The sequence below is a fragment of the Lissotriton vulgaris genome, chromosome 9, assembly GCF_964263255.1.
Source record: "Lissotriton vulgaris chromosome 9, aLisVul1.2, whole genome shotgun sequence".
Classification (NCBI taxonomy): domain Eukaryota; kingdom Metazoa; phylum Chordata; class Amphibia; order Caudata; family Salamandridae; genus Lissotriton; species Lissotriton vulgaris.
Window position 1 is genome coordinate 186,097,079 of NC_141697.1, and position 6,000 is coordinate 186,103,078.

The 6,000-nt window shown below is 47.5% G+C and overlaps 1 protein-coding gene across 1 annotated transcript in view; it reads right to left on the bottom strand.

Moving 5' to 3' along the window:
- CDKL1 (cyclin dependent kinase like 1) overlaps positions 1–4,971 on the bottom strand; it is a 362,886-nt gene extending 357,915 nt beyond the window's left edge. Inside the window, exon 1 of the mRNA XM_086937298.1 lies at positions 4,838–4,971. The gene's annotated coding sequence lies outside the window, so the exon portion shown is untranslated. The remainder of the gene's footprint in view (positions 1–4,837) is intronic.
- Positions 4,972–6,000: the final 1,029 nt, after the last annotated feature.

Sequence of the window (6,000 nt, forward strand, 5' to 3'; positions counted from 1 at the left end):
CATCTGTGAAAGCTCCTTAGCCTCACTAGCTCAAGGTTCAAGATGTTAGCCTAAAAAAAAAAGACACCAAAACAATTCCACGAACGCAATTAAAATAATAGACTGCTAAGTAAACGTATTAAAGCACAGAAATCCATAGATGAGCCTAAAACAAGTCAAAAAGCAATTAATGTAAATCTCCATCGTTATCAGTCGTGGTTGGGGCACTGGAATTATGCGGCAGAGGAGGACCAAATTATGCGGCACTGTGGAGTAAATTGTACATCAAGAAAAGGCAAATTATGCAGCTTAATGCTGCACAATTTTGTGATAGCATTACTTCATTATTTTGTCATTTTTACACAGGTTATCACGGTCTGTGAAAAGGTCATTAGTACCAGTTAGACACCCAAATGGTGCATTAAGCAACAGAAAGGTGGCCAGCCCGGGTTTGCAAACGGGCTTCTACTGGTCTGCAACAGGTATTGCAGCTTTTTCAGTATCATTTAATCTGTAGGAGCTACAAACGAAAGCTCTTGTTAAAACCTGCAGGTTATGCAGCAGATGAGAGATTGTGTGGCAAATGCAGCGAATTCATAATCATTTGGAAAGGGCCACAGACGCAAAAATCGCATAATTCCAGTGACCCTGGGTATGTTGCAACAAGAGCTTGCCTTGCCGTCCTTATCTGGTTCATAATGGACATTCCTTCTAAGCATCTCCTCGCTTGTTGTAATAAGGCTGCACAGATGAACGTGACAGGGTATTATTACTACACACTCCGATTACAAAGAGTCCAAATACGTAGAATGCGGCACATGGGGGTAATTCAGAAGGTGAGGAATCCACAGGCAGATGTATCCAGAAACGTCCTTTGAGCACAGCCTTCGCGATTTACCGGTGGTATCCTCAGTGGCAGACTCTTGCTTTTTAAATTTAGAAGGAATGGAGGTACTTCATTCTGCATCCACATACAGAGCCACGTTCACAAAGACTACGAGTAGGTGTGACCAACACTTGTGGTACTCATGGCTTATTCCAGGGGTGTAACGTAGCCCCCTGCAGCACCGGGCCACTCCCCCATCCATTCAGAGGCCCCCCATTCAAACCTGGGCCAATACATATCATCACATTCTGCAAGGGGGGGGGGCGTCAATTCCAGTTACGCCACTGACTTACTCGTCAATTTCAAGAGTAAACCTAGAGTAAGTCACAGCAAAATCTTTGTGAATTGGGCCCATTGCCTTGAACTTCCTTAGGAAGGGCGGATTCAACGAGAGGTGGTGAGGGTGGGGGAGGACTGGACGCCCCGAGCCATTGTTGTAGATAAGCAGTGGCGCTGGTTTTAAAAGCATTCCTCACACCGTCTTCATCACGCCACGCCTAACCGAGGGTGGGGAATCAGCCCGGGTGAACACAAACGTAAATAAGATCGAGAGTGCCATATATGCACTTCGCTGCCCAGCAGACGCGTCATCACCCAGGAGCCGGCCTGAAGGCTGCAGCGACCTCATCCGATGAAGGCAGCGCGCGCCCTGAATTCAGCTCCAATCCCATCACTGCCAAATCAAGTCAAAGCGCCTGGACCAATCGACACATTTTCACATAGAGTAACTCTATACGTCCCCCCCACACCCACGTCCTCTCGATACGTGTAGAAGCGGCATCTTTATACCGAGAACACCCCTCGCCTGGAGTGGTGCAGCCGGGGCCTTGGTTTCAGGATTCTGAAAGAGATGGCACACGTTTCTCAATGCCACGAGGTACTAAGACATCTCAGCCTCCATACAGGCACTCACTAACGTGCACCTTCTGCACGATTTTTAGGGCAGCATGTGATAAAAATTCCAATTCACCAGTTACAAATACTTTCTACCAAAAACATCTTCAACAAGTGGATGTTTGTACTTTGGACTGTAAACGAAACTGAAAAGGATGGGCAATTATACGGAGTTAGTTAAAAAAAATGATAGCCATAGCACAAAGTGACAACAAAAAGGCGAAGTTAGTAATACTTCACCACTGATTCTCCCTTGCATCACGTGCCAGCTGGCCCCATGATAGGTCTGTGCTACCTTCAGGCTGTTCTGGCTTTTTAGCTTCACGCTCACGGGATACAGTTTGTGCCCAATGCTTACAATGTTAAAATGAAAACTACAAGTCCCAGAATACAAAATGCGCGGGGCCGACAGCAGCGACTTTCTGAAAGTTCCACTCTAGACCTTGGGCCCGTGGCAGGTGCGTCAGGCGCTTCCCGTCTCTCTCACCTCATCCTAACACCCCTCCACTGGAGGGTACATTCATCACCAGACCTCGGCCTCTCCTCGCCGCCTGCAGCAGGACTGTACCAACCCGACCGACGCTTGGGGGCGCCTGGGTACTCGGGATATTTCTGTGCTTCCTCTGCCTCGAGGGTGTGAAACTGGGAAGTCGGAATATATCCCAGGCAACATGGCTTACAGTGTCAGATCATTGAATGGATGTAAAGGAAATAGGGGAATTAAACCACGCATGGGCCCCACGAAAGGAGGCAGGGCGTTTCAGGTGACTGATCGATATTACTGAAAGAAAGGTTCTTTAATCCAAATACTATGTATAAGGCATGTGCGACATGACTATGATGACAAGCTCGGGTGTAACTTGCCCAGGATCACGCCGTGCAGCAAGCAAGGATATAAACAAATATATATTTCCATAACATTAAAAATCCATAGCAATGTAGATTCTTCAACAAAATTGAAGATTTATTGGCTCTGGTGGCGACAAGGCGGCCAGGCACATATTCAAAGGAAGTGTTTGTGGTCAAAGGGAAATATTCAGTAATCATATTTGAAGTGTGATCGGAGACATGGTGATGCTATGTCTCCCTGAGCGTCTGCAGCATTTCTTTATAAAAATACGTCCGCCCCCCTGACAACGCTGGTATAGCATCATGGGCACGGTCAGGCTGAAGGGTTAGTGGCCTTCAGCAGGACGTCTTGGAAACTGTTACATTGGGTAATAGTAAAACCTGTTATTTGCAGTGGGAAAAGACAGAGCTGTGATACATTAAAGCACATTATTACGCGGATAAATCGTGCAGAATCAGGGTTATTTAACATAGCGCCACAAATATCAGGGATGAATTTGTGCTAATTAACATGACACCCTGATCACTAGGGCACAGCCTGCTGTTTAGCCATCCATTCGGTTAAATAATGCTCTATGGCATGTACCGGTATTTAACAGGCAGGCCAGATAAACAACTCATTGCATCTGTGGTATTTAACATAACACAGGCAGCTAATTTTGAATCTACACTATTTAAGAGGGCATCCGGAAGAATGCAGTAAATAATATTTAGCCGACTGTCCGGACACATAGTGCTGAATATGCGCAATTTAACAGTACATCCGGAAGAATAAGGCAGACCGCTGCTCTTTTTAATAGGACATTACGATACATAGATGCTAATATTTTAAGGGGTAATTGGATGTCAGGGTCCGTCATGTTTATGTGGATTTTAAGCGCTACGTCTGACTCCGGCATTATGGTGCTATGGGAATTTACTTATACCAGTTGCCGTCAGTCTAGTTATCCCTAAGCTTTGTGCCTCAGCTCGTGCGACACCTTGATAGGCCCACCTCTCTTTCCCCGTATACTTAAATGCAATGTACTGATGCGGATTAAACATTATATTTTAAATGTGCTTTATTGAAACCACCTAACACGTGGAGTTTGACCAGAGACACGCAGTACAGATACACACTACGGCAGGCGTCGAATGAAAAGACAGTCTTCTGTACAGAAATACTTTACATATGACCGACATTCAGCTACAAAAGGTTTATCCAATATACTACTAGCTGGCAAAGGTGCTCCACATTAAATATCAAATAAATAGGTGAAAATTGGAGGATTTCACTCTCTCCCATCCTTAAAGCGACGTCCTCGCTTGGTAACAAGATTGCGAGGACTCGGCGCGGAGAAGCACACGAGAGGCTACATGTTGGCGCTGCGTACAAGCGTACTGGAATGAAATATATATACCTAGAACATATGCAGGCAGGGTATCGAGCTTTCACGGAGTGTGTCCGCAGTCTGGGTGCAGTGCAAACTCACATGGAGCACACACAGCACGTGTGGATGCGTAGCAGGGTACTGTGTACGAACAGGCACGGTGTGCATAGAGATAGATCACACCGATTATAGAGACAGCACGCACGGAGGGTGTAAACAACACAATAAGATCACCCTATATACTACTCGGGACATACGTCTGCGGATAACTCACAGTACAAAACATCAGGCTTGTGGTATGCAGACAGAGCAGACGGCGCAAACACACACAGGAGGCTGCACGTACCGCAATCGCAGAAGGCTCACGCACACAGCGTGCATAAGGTATACCTACATAGCAGATGACGAAGTGAATGTACACACAAACTGCGCCTACAACAGTAAATGCATTCATTTGGAGAACACACACTTAAAGAGTATACAAACCATGACGCACGCCTGCGGGCATAGTCACAAATAGGCACGCATACAGTCTGCGAGTACAGCAGACGCATGCACACAGCAGAAGGCAGCCTGCATAGAAAGACACGAGTGAAGCGCACACGCAGGGACATTCACAGTGTCCACATGCACAGTGCGGGGTCACAGCTGACGCGGCGCTCGTGCAGGATGCACTAGTAATAGTATGCGTTGTACACAAATAACACACAGGGGGCCTTGCTGCCGCAAGCACAACCACGCACGCCCGGCCGCTGCTGTTGGGACACTAAAGGGGACCCCCTCAGCCCGAGACTCCAGCTCACCCACCTACACCCTAAAACACACCGCCCACCCCTGGCGCCCGCTCGGCGGCACACACCCGTCTCTGGTCTGGTGCTCGGGCTGCAGCGGTTCCTCGCCCGGTTCACTCAGGCTGGCCTCTCCCCGGAGTCTGCTCTCGCTCCTCCACAGAGCCCTGCCTGTCACTGGCCGTCGAGCTGCACCCGGGGAAGCAAGGCATCCTTGGCGCACAGCACGTGCCCAGCCAATCAGCGGGCGCGCGGGAGGCAACAACGCGCCACCCCAGCCAATAGGCGATCGAGCTCCGCTCGGCACACATCCCTTCACCTGCAGCCTGAAGGTGCTGATGCACGAGCACCCGGCAGGGGCGCCACTGCGCCCAGGGCGGCGGTGGCACCACACCACCTCGGCTCCCCAAAGACAAACGCTACTCCGGCGAATATAAAACCGTCTACACTAGACCAGTGGTTCTTAACCTTTTGAATCCGTTTAGCCTCCACCCTTAATCTTCACTGGAATCCGGGGACCCCACCCAACTCATCATAACAGGAATTCTTGACCACGAAGTCATTACTGGGACCTGGGGACACAGGCCTAAGCAAAGTAGAGGAATAGAACTGCAAAACAATGCACACAAATAAATACAGAAGCATTCATGAAAACGCAAATGGGGAAAATTGCATTTAATTAACAAATAAAGAAGCACATTTTAATTTTGATGGAAAGGTCGTAATTTTTTTACATTAGTTGAGGCCACCCCTCAGCCTTATTATATTCGGTTTGATGCACTTCAAATGCTCCCACGATTCAATCTGAGGATACTAACTTAACACACAAATTCAAATTCCTTCACGTATCAGAACGTTTTTAAATTAAAAATGTTTTCTTTATTGCTGTACACTTGATTTAAAAATTGTATATTTTTTAAATTTTCTTTATTTCCGTACACTTTATTAACCTGTTCATATAATTTAATTTTGTAAGCATTGCAGACCGCCCTGAGTAGGGAGTCGTGGACCCTCACTGGATTCAAGCTAGCCTGGCTGATGAGGGGGTGATATCCCGAAAACGGTCTCATGATGCTTGTTTCTGGTCTAGTGAGGACCTGGCTAGGCAGTTCGGGCTGGACTGTTCCCATAAGGAACATGGTCATGGCTGATTTGCATGGCTGGGTCTAAACTGGAGTGGCATGGAGAGCAAAACAACATGGATTTAACCCAGATCTCTTGACTGGGGGTGAAT